Source organism: Eurosta solidaginis, chromosome 1 (genome assembly GCF_040869045.1).
Source record: "Eurosta solidaginis isolate ZX-2024a chromosome 1, ASM4086904v1, whole genome shotgun sequence".
Taxonomy (NCBI): domain Eukaryota; kingdom Metazoa; phylum Arthropoda; class Insecta; order Diptera; family Tephritidae; genus Eurosta; species Eurosta solidaginis.
Window position 1 is genome coordinate 21,632,489 of NC_090319.1, and position 21,741 is coordinate 21,654,229.

General features: G+C 37.6%; 1 protein-coding gene across 11 annotated transcripts in view; it reads left to right on the forward strand.

Annotated features, from left to right (window-relative positions):
* The first annotated feature begins 12,786 nt into the window (after positions 1–12,786).
* Positions 12,787–21,741, forward strand: part of Nlg1 (Neuroligin 1) — a 288,191-nt gene continuing 279,236 nt past the window's right edge. For 3 of the 11 annotated variants that reach the window (XM_067782409.1, XM_067782438.1, XM_067782469.1), the window contains exon 1: positions 12,787–13,105. The gene's annotated coding sequence lies outside the window, so the exon portion shown is untranslated. Of the gene's footprint in view, positions 13,304–13,350; positions 13,496–16,735; positions 17,009–21,741 lie in introns of those variants that run through there. The other 8 variants (XM_067782396.1, XM_067782442.1, XM_067782403.1 and 5 more) reach the window with 6 other exon arrangements.

Below are 21,741 nucleotides of genomic sequence, written 5' to 3' on the forward strand. Positions count from 1 at the left end.
ACAGTTATGGTCATAGAATCTATGTTCCTACCAAATTTCACAAGGATTGGTAAATTTTTGTACGAATTATGGCATTAAAAGTATTCTAGACGAATTAAATGAAAAAGGGCGGAGTTACACCCATTTTGAAATTTTCTTTTATCTTTGTATTTTGTTGAACCATATCATTACTGGAGTCGAAGGTTGACATAATTTACTTTTATGCTGTAAAGATATTAAATTTTTTGTTAAAATTTGACTTAAAAAAAAAATTTTTTTTTTCGTCATCCCATTTCGCTTATTTTTATTTAGCACACATATAGTAATAGGAGTAACCTGCCTACCAAATTTCATCATAATATATTCAACGACTGGCAAATTACAGCTTGCAAAACTTTTAAGTAACCTTCTTTTAAAAATGGGCGGTCCAAAATTTTTCTAATTTTCTATTCTGCGTCATAACTTCAATCCATCTACCAAGTTTCATCGCCTTATCCGTCTTTGGTAATGAATTATCGCACTTTTTCTGTTTTTCGAAATTTTCGATATCGAAAGAGTGGGCGTAGTTGTAGTCCGATTTCATTCATTTTAAATAGCAATCTGAGATCCCAGGATCCTACATACCAAATTTCATCAAGATACCTCGATATTTACTCAAGTTATCGTGTTTACAGACGGACGGACGAAGGGACGCCATTTTTAGCATAGTGATATTTGTCGTATCCGGTCATCTTGGACCATCAAAACCTCCAAAGTTTCCTGACTGGGGACTTATTTTTTGACTGGTCCTTATTTGTGTGAAATATACCAAAGATAAATGCTTACGTTTCTACATGCGCTGTAAAAAATTGAAAAAGGACTTGTCATGTTTTTGTACTCAGTTGAGCAGAGCTCACAGGGTATATTTACTTTGATTGGATAACAGTTGGTTGTACAGGTATAAAGGAAACGAGATAGATATAGACTTCCTTATATCAAAATCATTAGTATCGAAAAAAAATTTGATTGAGCCGTGTCCGTCCGTCTGTCCGTTAACACGATAACTTGAGTAAATTTTGAAGTATCTTGATGAAATTTGCTATGTAGGTTCCTGGGCACTCACCTCAGATCGTTAAATAGCGATGAACGATATCGGACTATAACCGCGCCCACTTTTTCGATATCGAAAATTTCGAAAAACCGAAAAAATGCGATAATTCATTGTCAAAGGCGGATAAAGCGATGAAACATGGTAGGTGGGTTGACCTTATGACGCAGAATAGAAAAGTAGTAAGTTTTTGGACAATGGGCGTGGCACCGCCCCCTTTTAAAAGAAGGTAATTTAATAGTTTTGCAAGCTGTAATTTGGCAGTTGTTGAAGATATCATAATGAGATTTGGCATGAACGTTACTACTATTACTATATATGTGCTACATCAAAATGAGCAAAAGCGGATGAAGAACACGCCCCCTTTTTAAAAAAAAATTTTAAAAGTCAAATTTTAACAAAAAATATAATATCTTTACTGTATATAAGTAAATTATGTCAACATTCAACTCCAGTAATGATGTGGTGCAACAAAATGCAAAAATAAAAGAAAATTTCAAAATGGGCGTGGCTCCGCCCATTTTCATTCAGTTTGTCTAGAATACTTTTAATGCCATAAGTCGAACTAAAATTTACTAATCCTTCTCAAATTTGGTAGGGGCATAGATTCTATGACGGTATCTGTTTTCTGTGGAAATGGGGGAGATCGGTTAAAGCCACGACCAGTTTTTAAACACAGTCCACCGTCTGTCCTTCCGCTCGGCCGTTAACATGATAACTTGAGCAAAAACCGATATATCTTTAGTAAACTTAGTCCACGTACTTACCTGAACTCACTTTATCTTGGTATAAAGAATGGCAGAAATCCGACTATAACCACGCCCAGTTTTCCGATATCGAAAATTACGAAAAATGAAAAAAATGCCATAATTCTATACGAAATACGAAAAAAGGGATGAAACATGGTAATTGGATTGGTTTATTGACGCAAAATATAACTTTAGAAAAAACTTTATAAAATGTGTGTGACACCTACCATATTAAGTAGATGAAAACGAAAAATTTCTGCAGGGCGAAACCCACAGCCCTTGGAATCTTGGCAGGAATACTTTTCGTGGTATTGCATATATATATATAAATTAGCAGTACCCGACAGATTATTTTCTGGATCACCCTGGTACACATTTTGATCGATATCGCAAAAACGCCTTCACATATACATCTAAGGGCCACTCGCTTTTGAAACCCTCATTAATACATTTAATTTGATACCCATATCGCACAAACACATTATAGAGAAACCCCTGGTCCACCTTTATGGCGATATATGGAAAAGGCGTCCACATATAGAACTAAGGCCCACCCCCTTTTAAAATACTCATTAACACCATTCATTTCATACCCATATCGTACAAACACATTCTAGAGTCACCCCTGGCCCACCTTAATGGCGATATCTTGAAAAGGCGTCAACCTATAGACCTAAGGCCCACTCCCTCTTAAAATGCTTAGTAACACCTTTCGTTTGATACCCATATCGTACAAACATTCTGGAGTCACCCTTGGTCCACCTTTATGGCGATATCTCGAAAAGGCGTCCACCTATACACCGAAGGTCTACTCGCTTTTAAAATTTTCATTAAAACCTTTCATTTGATTCCCATATCGTACAAACATATTCTAAAGTCACCCACCCCTGTTCCACCCCTGTTCCACCTTTATGGCGATATATCGAAAAGGCGTTCACCTATAGAAGTAAAGCCGATTCCCTTTTAAAATACTCATTTACACCTTTCATTTGAAGCCCATATCATACAAACACATTCTAGAGTCACCCCTGTTCCACCTTTATGACGATATCTCGAAAACGCTTTCAGATATACAACTAAGGCACACTCCATTTTAAAATGCTCAGTAACACCTTTCAGTTGATACCCATATCGTACAAACAAATTTTAGAGTCACCCCTGGTCCACCTTTATGGCTATATCCCTAAATGGCGTCCACCTATAGAACTATGGTCCACTCCCTCATAAAATACTCTTTAATACCTTCCATTTGATACACATGTCATACAACCACATTCCAGGGATACCCTAGGTGCATTTGCCTACATGGTCGTTTTCCCTTATTTTGTCTCCATGGCTCTCAACTGAGTATGTAATGTTCGGTTACACCCGAACTTAGCCTTCCTTACTTGTTTATATCTAGATTAGTTCTTAATGCCTACGTTGAGATTGCGAATAAGCCAAATATGGAACTCTGCAATAAATAATCTCTTTATAATTTTTTTAAAAGATATCCGATTAAAACTTTTATATACTAATCAATTTAAAAAACTGGCTTGGTGTCTATTGAAGAGTAACGGAAACAAACTGAAATAAAAAGTTTGAAGAAGTTTTCGTTTCTTTCTTTTGCGCAAATAAAAAATTGGATCAAACATTGAATGAATGAAAGACAAGATAATTGTATTAAATATTTATGAAAATCAGGATGCATGAAATAGCTTTGGTATGTTAACAAAAAATCCAATATTGATTAATGTAACTGGAACTGCTGCTTATGGGTCGATTATGTGGGAGATAATTATAATTGGATGTAATTAGTTCCTTCATTACTGAGATGCAAGATATGGACTGCCCTATTATCAAGTTTATGAAGTGATAAAATTAACGGCTTATTACTTTCATCAACTATTTAGGGAAGTTCTTAGACACATTTTCAGGTGTTGTTAATGAGTGGAATAGCGTATGAGGATAATTAGTAATTAATTTACTTTTGATTAGTTAAAACTGTAATCACTTTTGTTTCAGATATAGAGCGAGATAATATAATTGATTAATTTGAGAATTACAATGATTGATTGGTTTTACGCAAATGACTTCCGTCGTTGACCTAAGCTCAAGATGCACTAATTAACACGGGTCAGCGAAACGTTTCCCCAGCATCCAACCTTCTTCTTCATCTTGTAGCAGTATTTATCCACATCTTAAATTGTCATCAATTAACGGAAGTCCGTCATCGTGCAGTTATCGGCGTAGAAAAAAATGTTTACCAATTCACGTAAGGAAGAGAGCTTCGAAATGTAAAAATTCAACAAAAGTTGGGATATGATACCACCTCCGGTATCTTTTCTTTACTTCTTCCTGGTTTTAGGTTACACTCAAGTACTCGCTTTCGTTTATGTATATCAATTAATGATGTGGAGTTGGACGCCTCATCAACATTTCTTCCACTTCAAGGGTTATGGCATCCAATAAAAAACATTCGAGTTTAACAACTCTTCTGCCACCACAGCAACCACTATGCTCCTAAAGACCCTATCCGAGATGAGCAGAAATAGTTTACATGATTCCTGTGATTCCAAGTTTAAAGTCTTTCGTCAGCAACCGTGTGTCCGTAGACTAAAAAACAGCCCCACTTTTCGTACTGCCGCCCACCCCTGTACCACTTTCGCATTACTTCAGGATGGCGTTCCATTTTTCTCATTTTTTAAGAGTCTACTGTCGTCCAGGTTCTCGCTATTTGCTCAGCGTGTCGATTTAATCGCCATTGCTTCGCCTGCGCATTTCTCTGCGGTCCCTCTCAGCATCCATCAGAGTGTCATGAATATAAATGCCATTTTGCTCACTGCAGTCCAGAATTCCTTCCTGTTGCACATTTGTGATACTCGAGATAGGTTCCCCCCAAAAACTCTATGCAGGATGAGTCTTTCCTCGTGAAAATGGGGGCAGTCGAAATTACGTGTTCTGCGTTTTCTAACTCCGTGGTACACCTTGGGAAAGAGGATCTTCCTCTATTCTATGCTTCCATAAATACTCTTTGAAACCGCTATGTCCACTCAGTATCTGCTTGAGATGGTAGTTCAGTTCGCCGTGCTTCCGCTCATTCCATTGAGCTACGTTCCAAACTAACGTGAATGTCCAGCGCCCTTTACTCGAGGCCTCCGACCCTTCTTGCCACTTAGATACTCTTTGTGTTTTTGCTCTTTTATTGGCGTCTTCAGATGGCCGCTCCATATTAGTTTTATAAAGATCGGGCATTTCGCATGCCAGTAAGTCCACTGGGATTTTCCGGGTTAGGAGCATGATCGTGTCGTCGGACATCGTGCGATAAGCACTTGCTATTCTTATAGCTGCAATTCTTAATGCTGCATATATGTCCTTTTGATGGGTCCGTTTAGATCCGTACCATATTGGCGCTGATGTTAGGCATTATTCGCATAAGTGCTCCATTAACTTTGGTAATTTTCACTCCCACCGTTTTGAAGTGCTCTTTTAGAGTCAACGTGCACTACTAAGTATTTTAGAGAATCATACGTTCTAAGAATGCCTCTCCATCTCTCTCTCTCTCGCTCCATCCCTCGACCTTTCGCTTTCACTCTCCATCTCTCTCTTCCTCTGTCCTTCCCTCTTTCTCTTTCTCTTCCTTTCTCTTTTTTGTCCTATTCCTCTTCAACTCCTCCTTTCCCTCTCCCTCTGTCTATCTCACCTTCACAATTTGCTTATTTCTCTATCTCCCTCTACCTATTCGTCGGCCGAAAGCTTAAATATTTTTATTTTTACTGAATCATTTATTTTCGTTTGAATTCAGTCTCGTTTGATAATTGCTACCTATAAAAGACAATAAAATTTAATATTAATTAATCTTGCCGACAGCTTTAAAAATATTAATGTTATCTCAGTTTCTTTTATATCTTCGCATTTACTCGTCAACGCTTTCGAAGAATAATATCTGCCAGCAAATCTTTTGACTTGTCTGAATGTTAGCACGTAAAGTCAGAGATGCGACAATCAAGTGATAAAATCGTAAGTAAAAGAGTAAAAGAACAGAAAAAGAAAAAACGTAAGGTGTCACAAGAAGTATGCTAAGCGTATGGAGTGTAAATATATGTAGGAAGAGGCAGAATCAAAAGACTACAAATACAATAGACTAAATCGAACGATTTTCAGACATTAAAACTCGCAAATCTTACGCAAAGATATGCGGCGAGATATCAATGGCATGCATAGTTTTAGGGGAAGTCTTTGGAATACGTACATACCTGCATACATAATAGCGTGGGTGGGAAAGTATTTGAGCAGAGCCACTGACAATATAAAGGAAAGTTTAAAGTAAGACTAAATGTATATACCTTGGTAGTCTTCCACGACATTGAGGCTGCCTTCAACAACGTTCAATCTGTAGAACACTTACACGACATGAAACCCAAGACTCCATAGTTGCACAGATCGATTATAGGCTCAGGAGTAGGATCATCAACGCAACTGTAGGAGCTGGCTCGGTTAGTACAGACAGAGACATACCTAAGGGCTGTGTGTTATAGGCTCTTCTTTTGATATTGGTAAATAAGGAATGAGGATAGTTACATACGTTGATGACTTAGTGACTGATCACATTTCACGATGGGCAGGGTAAAACGGAAGAAACAACTCCCCTTCAATAAATCTCTCCTCTAAAGCTAAATATCTTGGCATGATACTCGACTCCAAATAAAGCTGGAAAAATTATTTTGAAATGAGACCAAAGAAAGCCCTGGCAGGATACTACACCTGCAAAAGGAGTTTCGGGAGGAACTGGAGACGGTCATACTAATAGACAAGAATAGCGATCATCAGTAGGAAGGCCTACGCAGTGATAGGGGTATTACAATTCACATAGATGGCTGAAAAATGGAAAAAGGAATTGGCGCTGAAATATAAGCAAAACATCTGTAGGTAAATTAATTGTACCGACTCCCTGACTTATGCAGTGTCTTCTAGACGGAGGTCCATAGCATAGAGAGAGCAGCCAGACTGCTCCAGGATAGCATGTTCAGACATTCAAAGATGCGATCTATATTGACAGTCAGACTGCCTTATAGGCATCAATATTCAACAATTAAACGTGATAAAGCTGGTGTCGAGGTGTCGCGACTCAATGGCGTCAATAAGCCACCTAAATGTCACTATTTGCTGGGTCTCAAAACACAGCGATATGGAGATGAATGAGTTTGCAGATATATGGCGAGAAAAGGTTCCGAAATGGACATAAACAAGGCAGATAGCTACGTAACGGACTTGCTGTGAACCAACCTGGATGATTGCGAGGTCTCAAAGAACTTATGGCCATATTTGGATAGCAAAACAATTAACTTCCTTCTTAAGCTAAACAAATCTGCAGTGAAAATACTTGCGGGTGAAATCACAGATCAATGTGATATTGCACCAAGGCTTCGATGCTGGCGAATACCAACAAGCTCCCTCTGCAGAAGCTGTCAGTAGGATGAAGTAGAGGAGTACATTCATCACTTCATCTCTGCCGATGTCCAGAGCTGCAAACAAGACCACTCAGATATCTGGGTGCACGGTTTGTTGTCTGTCTGCTAAAGGGTGGCAAAGTGGAACTTTTGCTCCTGCTTAGATTTATCCAAGAAAGCAAATGGTTCGTTGAGGACCAGTATGAAATAATCTCGCAACGTGCAAAAATGTCTCCGAATGGAAGTGCGGGAAATTTCCACTTACGCACTCTTGACCTAGCCGAACCCAAGTTCAAGTAATATTTATCTGTGTTATTTAAAGGTAGCCCCTCATACATACAACAGCGAGCAGCAAATAGCCACCTCAGCGGGCTAGGGAACTAGATTATACCCGTGGTAGGCATGCCTGTCGTAAGAGGGGACTAGAATACGAAATTGATTCAAGGAGTTGTGTAGCGCAATCCTCTCAAGGGGTTGTCAGCGCAATATATAGCTTCTCCAACCCAGTTGTCGGCCTCACCTACCCGTGGCGAATCCTGTCTCATTAATAGCCGAGACTCTGGCGACCCCGAACTCCTGATAGATCCAGGGGGAGGGAGGGCGGTATGACCTAGAAGGTTTCATGTGGTCATACCAAATCCGTCTGGAGATGGTCGGGCTAGTACTTTTATAGTGATTGGTACGAGAACATATCGGATCTGCATCCGGCAAAGACTATCAACATCGGTAACACTCCCAAAGGCCTTCGGAGAGTGTCCTTATCGCAACAACAACAACAACAACAGTAAAGAGGCAATGCAAGGCGAATGCATACCAGGTGGTGGCAAAGCGAATTCAACCAATTCGCCGTGCAGAATAATATCAACTCAAAAGAAAATTTTAATTGATTTCGATTAACTGACATATTAAGGCGCTGTATGGAAAATAATTAAGAAGCTGTTGGGATAACAACGCTTGGTACTGAATTCGTCTTGGAACAATGGCAATTTTGATAGAATTTCGTCATTTAAACTCTTAATATCTATCCGTGGCGAATCCCGTTTCATTAACAGCCGAGGCTCTGGCGACCCCGAACTCCTAATGGATCTAGTGGATCTTATGGATATGGTCATAACAAATCGTTCCCGAGATGGTCGGACTTGGTACCAGATCTGCATCCGGCAAAGGACTTTTCGCTACAATAACAGCAACAACAGCAAAAATTACTTTGAAAAAGTTTGAGAAAATTTTAAAAAGTTTCGAATATTTTAATTAAATTTTTGAACTATCGAAATGTGAACTCTATTGGGCACACACTTTTGTAGCGCAATCAATTCTTTTTATTGAATTATTGGGAGTGTGTGTCTAAGATTTTATTCCCAAACTGTGAAAATTTTTTAATGGCAAAAATCTGAGAAAACCCTCAAAAAATTTTTAAAAATCAATGCGAATTTTGAGATGAGAAAAATAAAGCCACTGCTATTTTTCTGTTTGCTGCTGTATGTAAATATGTAAAATACATCAGGATAAAGAAAAAGTCTGCGAATGTTCAAAGCCATCGAGAAATTCGCTGAAAGCGCCAATTTCTTATGTCAACTTGTGGTTGTGGCAAAAAAATACGACAGTCGCTTTAAACAGCTAAAAATAGTTTTGAAGAATTCACCTACGTTAATATAGAGCAATTTTAGATCCAGTGCTTTAGCAGCTTACATACAAAATACCATAAAAATACAATGCTTTGGAAGAACGCATTTAGCAGAAATGCGTTGCCTTAGGAGGGAATTCGCTCAGTGGTGTGACAAAGTTTCAAAACGAATAAATCGTTTAACTGCAAGTAAATTTTAATTTTTTGATCCATTCTCTTGCAACGTGGCCAAATACTCCGCGTCGCTTGTAATTACTTAACTAGCTAGACGTTGCAAGTAATTTTAATTCAACTGTAATAAAGTAGTTCCATGAGTCACATAGCAATTGAATAAAGTAAATGCAGGTTGGTTGCATGTTATGTAACCATTTACCACTCTTATTGCTGTAACTCGAATTTTAACTGAGTAGCATATTTAACGTGGGAAGAGGAGCATCCCAGGGTGGAGTTATCTTCCCCTTACTTTGGGTTGTTTCACAGAACAAGATAATACATATGCTTATTAAGAATGGAATAAAGGTAGGTATAGCAGTTGCTGCGTCTTTTTCCTCAATGTAAAGTGATAAGGGATCTCAGAGAACTTGTTGGTGCGCTAAGCAGATTACTTAATTGAGTTGCAGGGAACGGCCTCAATATCAACTCAAGCAAGACAGAACTAACGCACTCCAGTAAGAGATCCAAATTACCTCAATTTCAAATAACCACGCAAAATGGCACTGAACTTTCCATCTCAATGAGAAAAAAGGAGATTGGCGTTAAAAAGGCAATAAGTTAAACTGGAATGGCAATACTTAATAAAGTTTAGAGAAGGCATAATTGCCACGAACTGGATCATAACGCCAAAGCTATTATATGACTATATACAGCAGTCAGAAAACCTACGCTAGCGTACGGAATGTTATTGTGGTGGCCAGCACTGTATAAGTAGCAGAAAGGAGCTCTTGGGTTGTGTCCAACGGAGGCGCTAAATGTTATCCCTAACCAGCTGCCATTGGACTTCCCAATACAACTTATCGCTACTAGCTCAGCAATTAGACTTAGAGAGCCTAGAAGTTAGAGCGAAGAGCTGTATGACCACAGCGATATCTTAGGTTTGCTTCCCAACATGGATGCGACAAAAAAGTACATACCAACCACATTCAACTTTGCAAAGAATTTCAAGGTAAGGTTTTACTTCGAGAACGGATTGGCCAGCTGGCAAAGTATACAAAGAGGGAGCAACCACACTCTACACTGGCGGGTCGAAAATTGCCTACGGTGTTGGCGCGGTGGTTTTTTCCGAACAGCTTTAAGTCGCAATACCCATCCGTCTTCAAACTCAACAAGACAGTAGTCTTCTAATCAGAAGTAATAGGTAAAGAGAGGGCCTGTTTTTTACTGTAAGAGATTTGTGTAAGCGACGGTGAGATACCCATATACTCGCGCACTGCCAATGAACGCTCAAAGCATTAGATATATGTATTTTCTAGACCTTCAACAACTGTGAAAGGGCCTTACGCGAAGTTTCAAGCCTTGTGCCTCTCAGGCTTACTTGGGTGACCGGTCATAGAAACATTAGGGGCAATAAAAAACTGCATAAACTGGCACAGGTCGGTGAATCGTTAGATACCTATGAGACAGTCACGTTGCACCGACCACTTTCATCAATAAAGTGTGACATTTTTGTCAACCTAAAGAAAACCGCAATTCGTAAATAGTATGCCATCCCTGATCTATTTCGGCATCTTTTCGAAACTATTTATGGATTACTTAGGATCTATTTTCGAGATTATTTTTGCGATAAATATTATAATGAAGCTATGGCTTTGTTATCTAAGTACAATCAGCTCGTTATCAATAAAGTGTTGTTTTGCATTTATTGTAGTGTTATCGATTTGTTATCGACTAGTTATCGGTATGTTTTCCATTGGGTTTACTAATTGGCGCAAGTTATCGCAGCGGAGGATCGACTGGCGCGCCTTGTTGGACGACCAAACCCGTATGAACGGTTAAGCGCCGCTTAAGTAAGCAAGTGAGTTATCGGTTTCTTATCGATTTATTCGATTTATTATCAGCTTAAAATCGATTCTTTATCAGTTTTCCATAAATGCCTGTATGCAGCCTGCCTACAGATGTAAGCCATCATAATATTTCTTTCTGTCTATTTATCTATGTCTTGAATACTAAGGCCCAGCAGAGAAAGTTATAATTCTACATTCTGACAGCTTCTGCAGAGGAAGCTTGTAATCGGAGCACTGCTGCAATAGCGCAATATCCTGTGATAACACCCGTAAGTGTAATCACTTTAGATGAGTTTAGCTTCAGAAGGAAGCTAGTTGCTTTCCTATCCAAAAATGATCACATTGGACGCAGCGAGGCTTGACAACTTCGCACGATATCCCACCTTATCACGTTGGATTCTAATATCTTTAAGGTAGCCTGGGTGTCGACAAAAATCGCAACATTGATGTCTGGAACCGTAAAATCCTGAAGCAGTCTCGTTGCTATTTCTGTGGCATAGACCTATCCGTGGAGGACAATGCATAAGTTAGGAAGTCAGTACGATTGATTTACCCGCAAATGGTTTGAGTATATGCTACCTCCAGTATTGTTTTCCATTTTTGAGCCGTCTGAGTAGATTCGAATACCCCTACCACTGTCTAGGGCTTTTTTTCATTCCTCCCTTGAACTATATTATATGTTCTACACCTGCAATTCAAAAACTGCTCTGATGTGGTCAGATCCGAATATTAAATCAGTTGTAATTCCGCTAGATCGTCTCATCACGTGCCAGTGTTCGGTTGTTTTCTACATGTTAGATTTTGTTAGTCGAAAGGCTTACTGTGCGCCCAATCCCTTCACGAACATCTGTAGAGGCATCAAATGAAAAATTAAGTTATGCGCTTAGTGCTGTGCGCTGCTCACTGTGCCTGACAAACCCAGCCATGTTAGCCATTGTACCTTCTCAGCCCTTTTGTGGTTGCTCCTCTTGCTTCCTCTTGTCTCGTTCTTGTATGGTGGAATGCGCTACACCATACAAGAACGTCATACGTTAGTAACGGTCGGATGATTGTGTTGTATCTACATGTCATGGATGATATGCGGTAACAGTCCTCAGTTCCTCACGAAAAACCTTTTGCAGGTGTATTATTCTGCCAGAGCTGTATTTGATCTCACCTCAAGGTTTCGCTTCCAGATTTATTTCGAGTCCAATATCATGCCAAGATATTTGGCTTCAGAAGAGGGACTTATCGATGTGCCGCTTAGCCTCGGTAAGTTTAAGAAGGTGACTTATTTTTCAACAGCGCAACCTCGGTTTTTCTTTTTTGTTATTGCTGGGCTAATTCTTGGTCGGTTTTTGCCAGCCTATAGTGAAATGCCACAAAGTGGCATATGCATGAGCTCCCCAATCATTGTCAGGAATTTATCTGTGATCAGAATCACTAAGTCGTCGGCGTATGCTACCACCATTGCTCCTTCTGCCCTAAAGATTTAGAAAATTTCATTAACTACAAGTATCCAAGGACCAGGCGATAAATATCCGATCTGAAGAGTGCCTCTTAAAGTTGTTTTGACGACCCTACTCCATGCAGTTATAGAGTCTTGAGGTGGAGGAATAAGAATTAACTGATTTTTAAAATATTAACAGTTCAATAACCCATAGGAAAATTCACTTTATAAAACGGTTAATAAATGTGAAGACTAATGTAAAATTTCCCGCACGAGTATATCTATAAAAATAGTTCACCTTAATGAAGGGGGAGATGTTTGTGCTTACACTCAGCGCGCACATTAAAATTGCTATACGAAGCTGAATGCAAGAACAAGATGTTGAGTGCTGATCCCTCTAATATCATAGCATGGTATGCAAAACTTTGGCTGACAACGATCCTCGCTGAGACAAATAAGTTGGAGAGCACTCAAGACAGAAATATTCATTCAGTTTAATTTTGGCAAAGATACGCATTAGACGGATATGCGTATAGTTTTCCGGCGGATATATGTAGATTCGAAATAAATATTACATACATAAATAAGTGGATAAAGTGGAGATGAATTAAAAGAAACTTAAAAAAATGCAAATGAAGAAGTTATGAAAAAAACATAAAAAAATGAAAGTGAAAGGAAAGAAGACTACAAAAAGTTTTGAAAAAAGTTAAAAAAAAATATATATATAAAAATTTTAAGTGAACATAAAGAAAAAATGCGTGAAATGTGGAAATCAACGAAATCGCGTCATAATTTAAAAATAAATCTAGTAAAAAATATATATATATATATCAAAATATCAGATATACTGGAAGTTCATTCATGAGAAATAAAATTTTGTTTATTGCATTTGAACGTAAATATTTTGATTAGAACCAAGTGCAAATAAAATTTTTAAATATAATTTGAGATGAGTCTTTTAAGATTGCAACAATAATGATACTTAATTATAGTTTAACTAAAACAGGTGAATGCAGTAATAAGTTTTTCTTATGCCTTATGCTCATGAACGTTTATTTATTTCACGGCGTTATGCGTTACTAAAAAAGAGTTACAATTTGTGAATGTACGAAGAAAAAAATATTTTACTGTGAAAAAAACCCTTTAGGCTGAAATAGTAAATACAAAATCGTATATGCACAGTCGCTTAAATATGTTCGTATGTATATAACAAATAGAAATAAATAAGGATAACGATTTTCGGGACTTTATGCCTTTGGAATCCAAAAGTTCAAATACGGGATCGCGGGATTGGCTTGAAATTTAGCCTGTATAGGTTTTGTTATGACTTTTGACAACAATTGCAACACATATGTACCTAAGTACGTAAATATAATACCAAAATACAAGATAGGCTAAGTTTTTATTTTATCAAAACGGCTGACATCAAAAACTGCCTTAAAATGATCTGCTGGCCATTTGGTGTCAAACCATTTTCACATGTCACACTACTGACTCGAAGTCGATAAAGCAGGGCGTGGTCAAAACCCGCCCTAAAATGTTGTGTTAATTTAATTTAATGCAATTTGAATTTTTGGCGGCCACCGTGGTGTGATGGTAGCGTGCTCCGCCTATCACACCGTATGCCCTGGGTTCAACTCCCGGGCAAAGCTACATCAAAATTTTTGAAATAAGATTTTTCAATTAGAAGAAAATTTTTCTAGGCGGGGTCGCCCCTCGGCAGTGTTTGGCAAGCACTCCGGGTGTATTTCTGCCATGAAAAGCTCTCAGTGAAAACTCTTCTGCCTTGCAGATGCCGTTCGGAGTCGGCATAAAACATGTAGGTCCCGTCCGGCCAATTTGTAGGGAAAATCAAGAGGAGCCCGACGCAAATTGGAAGAGAAGCTCGGCCTTAGATCTCTTCGGAGGTTATCGCGCCTTACATTTATTTTTTTTTTTTTTTAATTTGAATTTAACATTTGCCATACCTTAAGGAAGTCGGCTTTTCCACTTACAAGCCAATTTAGCTGTCACCTTGTTGTCAAAGCGGACTGGTAGGTAGGTTGAACTGGCCGGTCCATGAGGACCTCACATAGACTGATTAAGCCCGTAGTGTTACCAGAAGTTTGTTTTAACGACCAACCTGAAAAACCCTATCAAAAACTAGGACCTATGTTATAAAATAACTCCGTCCTCTTGGCAAATACCAGAAGCTTCCTAGGACTTAAGCCACTTGCTGCTTCTAGATCTGACAGCTGTATCACGCCTAATAGCTGGAGTCTTAGCCTAGCAAGTGCAGGGCACGAGCACAGAACGTGCTCGATCGTTTCCTCCTCCAAACTGCACTTCCTACATCTGCTATTACTGACCAAGCCTAATTTAAAGGCATGTGACGCCAGAAGGCAGTGTCCAGTCAGAATACCCGTCATGAGTCTACAGTCAAAGCGGGCAAGAAATGCATTGTATGATAATGCATTGTATAATATGTATGTTGTTTTCATTGATATGGACAAGTTTGTGGTCAAATTTCACCTAATAAAAGCCAAGCATTATAGCGTTTCATACATTTATTTTGAATTTTAAATGAAGTTATTCGTTGAGCATAAAATAAGGTGTTTTATGCAAGCAGGGTTGCAGAGGCATAGTGCTTGCTTTTCATTCGGTCAAAATTACCAACATCAAAAACAGCCTTATGTCACATTGCTGACTCGAAGTCGATAAAGCAGTACGTGGTCAAAACCGACGCTTAAATTATGTGCCCACTTATTTCACTGCCCCTGTTATTATTTTCAACTGTTTCACACGCTGTGGCATTATTTATTCGTGAGGCGCCATCTGGCAAGCGAAAATTAATTGCCAACATGTTAGCCATGAAATTGGAATGTCAAGTTTGTCATTCCGTTGGGCAATCACTGTTTTCACTTAAAGGCAAATTCAACTGACACATTGTAGTAAAAACTAATAAAAAACGTCGTTCGTTGATATGATGACTCTTATTTACTTTTCATTTAAAATGGAATTTTTCGCTTAGTATAAAATCAGCTGTTTTATCCAAGCTGTGTTGCAAGCGCATAATGCTTGGCATTTCAAATATGTCACAATTCTGACTGGAAGTCGATAAAGCAGTGTGATAAAAACAAACGGTTAAATTCTGTGTCCACTTATTTCACAAGCCCTTTTATTATTTTCCGTTGTCTCACAAGTTCTGGCATTATTTATTGATGGGACGCTAGTTGACGAGAGATAATACATTGCCAACATATTAATTGAAAATGAATAAAATTGAATGTCAAATTTGCCATTCCGTTGGGCAATCACGGTTTTCTTTCATAGTCAAATTTAACTGCCACATAGTAATCAAAATAAACAAAGAACGCAATCGACGTTGTATGACAAGTCGTGCTCATGGAAATTACCAAGCTTTTGGTCAAATTTGACCTAGTCAAAACCAAACAAGAAAAATTACGCTGGGCACCAATGATTTCGTGCCAAGTTTGGGTGAAATCTATTTTATATTAATCGAGTATGCTGAATATGAAAATATACTAGTTTTGTCTAAACAAAATGTCATTTCTAGATTTTTTTTTAAGATCGTTTTTGTACCTAAGAGTATCACTGCTACTCTCCATTTTGAGTTTTAAGAACACATTTTTCTTGCTTTTAAGGAATCGCCTATTGAGTTGACAAGGTTTCGCCCAGATATTGAAAAAAATAAATAAAAATAAAAAAAAATCCGAGCATTACTTTCGTACAATAAGAATCTTTAAAAAAAAGTTTCTAGAAGCGTCCTGTTTCTGTTTTCACAATTTTTTTTTTTTATTTCTTTTCGCTTTTTAATTTGCAGAAAAAGAAATTTTAACTCGAATATCTCGAAAACATAAACCAATGTGGAAAATTTTACTTTCAGACGTAGGCTCTGCGCAACAAAAACCTTTATAATCCATAAGCAAAAATCTTGGCATATATTTTTTTTGCTCCCTAGTGCTGTGCTTGTTTTGTTTTTAAGAGGGGGATATTTAGGAAATAAATTTAAAATTATTAAATATTAAATAAATACAAGGCCGAAGAAACTCAGTTCGAGCGTAATTTACGCCGATTCCGAACGGTGTCTGCAAGCCAGATGAGTTTTCACTGACATAGTCTGATTGGATATTAAAAATGCCGTTTTCAATAATCTCGGGGTTGTAGGGACTTTCATTTCTCATTCCCAGTGTCCACCAAACCCAAACTTCATATTCGCCATTTTCAACCGACTGCTAAAGGACGTTTTAATATATCGGAAGAGGTAACGAAAGGCGCGTTTTAACCTCGCTATCAATAAACTGACAGCGCAAAATAAAGATTTTATTTCCCCCGAGAGATAGTTTGCATAAAACAGTTGCCAAAAACAGTGTTTATATTTGGTGGAAACTTAGTATAAGCTTCTATGCATTTGTGTTTATTTGGAAATAATCAAAAGTGACATTCGCTCATTCAACGCCAAAAACAACTTAGCCGCATTGAAATTGAAAGCAACTAAAGGCACTATAAAATAAAGTATAAACAAATCAAGACATCAAATCAAAATGAGAAAAATAAGAACGAGAATAAATAAAAGAAAAATAAGGAAAATGTAATAACAGAAAGAAATATGTGCATACATATATGTGTGTGGGACAGCGAGATCTTACAACAGCAACTATGAAAATACGGCACCGATCGCGAGCGATGCGAAATGATCAAAGCGAATAGGGTGACATAAAAATAGATGCGTTTAATTTTTTTTTTTATATACGACTAGTATTTACATATGTATATTATTTTGCTTTTAGTGAGGGGGTACATTTTTTTTTTTCAACAAAATTTTAATTTTTTTCAATTAACATTTTTTCCGTTTCAGTTTGGCACTAATTAGTTTTGCCTCAAGAGAAATTTTTTCAGTGATAACTTAAACTTTTTTGGGGGTTTTAAACTACTTTGGGAACGGCAGCAGCTATTAAAATTTCATGTTGTGCACTCACCCCGAAAAAATCATAGGTACAATTTTTGTTTTTATACTCAGCGTGTATTACAGATTATATTAATTTTGATTGGATAACGGTTGGTTGTACAGGTATAAAGGAATCGATATAGATATAGACTTCTATATATCAAAATCATTAGTATCGAAACAAAATTTGATTGAGCCATGTCCGTGTGTCCGTCTGTTCGTAAACACGATAACTTGAGTAAATTTTGAGGTATCTTGATGAAATCTGGTATGTAGGAAAGCCAGAAGGAAGTGTCCAATCAGAATACACGTCATGAGTCTACAGTCCTCTGTTTTAATAATAATGTCTGTTTTTTCAGTGCGAGTTTAAACTCTAGTTAAAGTGCCACTTGTTCGATAACATACAATTTTGCTGCTCATCTCAGCTTAAGCGACAGAAGAGGCAGGATTAAATTCTAGTCACGCTTGGGCATAATATGCAACTCTCGCCTTCTCATAATCCCTTCCAATATGATTGCGCCCTTATTTCCGGATCTGTGCAATATATCGCAGACCATTCTGCTTTCATTACTTTGGATCCAAAAGGTATACGCGTGTATCGCCTCGCCTGCCACTTGAGCGCGCTTGCGAAAACCTTACATCTCTGACGTGGCTATAAGAGGCGCATCGAAACGCAGATAGTGAACAAGACGTTATACTGCTATGACCGTATGGTCTACGCTCAAGTTTTCCCGAGGCAAAGAATATCGTTACAGCTGTTAGCGCTATGTTCTTGGCTTGCAGGTCCCTAGGTGAATTGTTCAGAATGGTGCAGCCGTCGAAGTTGCTTTCAAGGCTCCCGTTATGCTAAGCATTGATAGTCTGAATACTCCCTCTAAATTTTTGTGGTACGTTTTTTTAGAGTTTCCGTTCACCAAAGAACGAGTCCATAGTATATAATAGGCATTGCAATCGCTGTAGATGCCAAATATCAACTAGCATTCGTTTACGTGCGTGAAGTGCCGTCGAGGCCTTCTTTATTCGACATCTTCTACGACAAGTTACCGTCTAAAACTATTCTCATATAATTTATACACGGTTTCTCCTGCAGAACCACACCTCCTAAATTAGGTCTAGACAAATGCGGAACCGTATACCTTTTTGTAAACAAGACCATATCCATCTTCTTCGGATTTTCGCTCAAGCCTTCGTAATATGACTTACCTGAAGCGCCCAATACTTTAGGAGGTGATTGTTGGAAGGCACCTTCCACTTATAACAACGGCGACGTCATCTGCCTATGCCGTAAGCTTGACTGGTCCCTAAGAGCACCGCATGAGCAGTGAGCGTCCACAGCAGAGTTGCCGCGTGCGCCTGTCCACCGACTTTGTGGACTCATAAAAACCCCCTTTGTGAAATAACTTTCGTGCAATGAAGCATGCAGCCGATCCATCTGATTTGGACTGGATGTACTTCAATGTACTTAAACCCTTCTTCGTCCCCTGGTAAGAAACATTGTTCAATGCTTCGGTAATGTCTTTGAAGACACCTTTGGAATACTCCTTATGTTCAAAGGCTTTCTTTATGTTTATAATCCATGTTGTAATTTATGATTACATCTGTCATCCTATCAAAGGTTTCGAGTTGAAATGATGTTAAGCTTTTAGACCTGTAGTATTTGGGATATACATACATATATGACCAATCTTCCACGCCTATGCTTCGACAATTACACAAGCAATTCTCCAATACTTGGGTACATAATTTAGTCTTATGTTCCCATCAAATATTATTTTACGCAATTCCACGATCGCTTTACTCGAAATTTGTAGAATGACAGAGAGTATACCATATGAGCCCGGCGACTTAAACTTAGAGAAAATCTTTATCGTCCACTCAATCGTTGTATCGGTCACCGCGCCCGGTACAACCCGATCCGTGATTGAAGTGTAAGCGTTGCCTGCTGAATCAACACCCCACGGGAAATGTGTGTTGGAAAGCTCTCCAACAGACTCTTCACTACTGAACATTCTTCGTTTTGTTTCCTTATTCATTCCTGGACTATATTTCTCCTTGCAAGAACTTTCCTCAATCTCGTTTTTTCGCCGGAACACTCCATGTTCGCTTTCAAATTTTTCCACGACTGTCTTCGCCCTGGAAGCTTCACACTTTTTAATACCCAAAAGATCCCTTTACAAGTCCCTGCACGCTTTGTTTTCCGCGATCTTTGCCAGCTTAAAAATTTGTTTAACCTTTCATCAGAGACATATATCTATAGAGAATAATCAACGACGGACAGCAAGAGAAATTTTCAAACTGGTGGTAGGTAATACACCGCATTATTTACTTGAAGATTATCAATAAACGCGGTGTTTTCGTAAAAATTTCACAAAAATTGTTATTGAAAACCTAAAAAAATTGTTAAAGTGTGGTTATTATATCAAAATAATATTTTCTAGCGTTGGAATTGAATTTCATGCCAATTTTCCCAATGATGAATTACCTTCCCGCGATTTGATGGTTTACTGTTTCACACTATTCGATCTACTGGCAGTTCTCTATTTTTATACGTTCTCTGCCTTTCGTCAAAAAAAACTCGGCTCCTTGCTCCCTGTTCTTCCCTATGTACATACTGTGGAGAATATTAGCATCACTATGCTGTTAGTAAATAATCACAACAACAAAAACAGCAAGCAGCCACCCTTATGTACCATTACATATTAAGAAAGCAATATAGAATACTTCACACACATAACCGGCAGCTTAAAGCAAAGAAATTATCTCACATACACATACGTATTCATCAGCTAAGAGACGAAGTTCTTACTCACACATACACACGCATATAGCTATATAACCAAGTACGCGATACAACTGTTCCATCGTCGTGAAAAGTCTAGACCTTATGAGAAATCTGCAAACGAAGCAACAGACAGTATAAAAGCAGCGCAAGCTTAGGAATAACAATCAGTTTGATTTAGACACGCTTTTGTGATATTGAAGTATATTTGTACTACTCCCAAAGTAGCCTAAATAAATATCATTTTGCAATACTGAACATTGGAGTTATTTATTCAACAGTTCAGCGATGCGACCATTAGCAGAAGGTGCAAAATAATTATCAGAAATCCCCAGAATTCGTTACAATGCTATTTACATATCTTACATGAGCAACATAGTATTGTTGTACTGTCCTATTATTTCTATTAAAATATAATTTATTTTAGATCTGCATACTGTGGGCATTCCCGTTAATGTAGCAGCAAAATTAAGCTTGTTGAATTTAATGCGTTTTCTTATTCAATTTTTACATAATTTTATTTTTATTCTATTTCTAACTTTTAATGCTGATGACACAAAATGCTAACATCTGTGGAATTTCGAAAAAAATGTATTTTTACTTAATTTGATCTAAAAATACCGCAACGCAAAGCGTACAAAGTGCAATGTGAAATGCATACTTGCGTATTTACATTATTTCATACAAAAGCGTATATAGACATTTATTACATAGGACGCATATTTTGGTGGAATTTTATATAGCAAGCTGCCTCGCGGCCTTTATAGAATTAGATGTACATATGTATGTATGTATACGAATAAAGCGACAAAAAATAAAACTTGTACATTTGCTTTATTTGTGCAGTTGCTGTTTAAAAGTTGTTTTTATTTTGTTGGTAATTTGAAAGTGACTGCTGCACAACAAAATCACACAAGAACAAAAACATGCGTATATATATATAAAATCTGAAAATATTTACTAGCGATCTCATTAAATTAAAATTAGTTACAACGACCGCGCGTAGCAAAATAAAAATAGACCAAACAAATACAGTCGTGTGTGTATGTGTTTCTGTTGCATATAAAATTTTGTTGTGTTTACAACATATTTTTAAAAATCAAAATAAAATAAAAATCGGAAAAACCACTAAAGTGCATTTAAATGCAAACAATTTGCCAACATTTTTAAGAGAGGGGAAATATTTATAAACTTTCTTTGTTTTTTTAGTGTAAAATTTTGTGTTTTTTTGAAGCTTTTTGTACATATGAACCATGGCTCAACTTTATGGTCTCATCGGCTTATTTTACTATTATTTTTTTTTTTTTTCATTTCACTGGAGTAGAGACGCAAAATGCAACCAACACATGTACAATATTCTCTTACAACACACAAGAACTACAAAGTTTTATGCTTTCCTTCCATTACATTCGGCTAACACCAACACGCAGATTTTGACAATCTGAGCAAAGGTATGTTGTTGCTGTAGAGATGAGCCAACCATATACATAGTTGAGCCATAATATCAACTTGAATTTGAAAAATTGTAAGTTTTTTCTTTTTTTTTCTTTTTTATTGAAATTTGTAAAATTTTGTATTTGTTTTAATATTTTGATTTCAAATTTTTTTTGCTGTTTTTGGCAGTATTTCTTTTTCCTTTTCTTGAGTTGGGTTCTTGATTTTTCTTCTGTTTTTGTTTTCGTATTAATTTTGGCTGCCGTGGTGTTATGGTAGCATG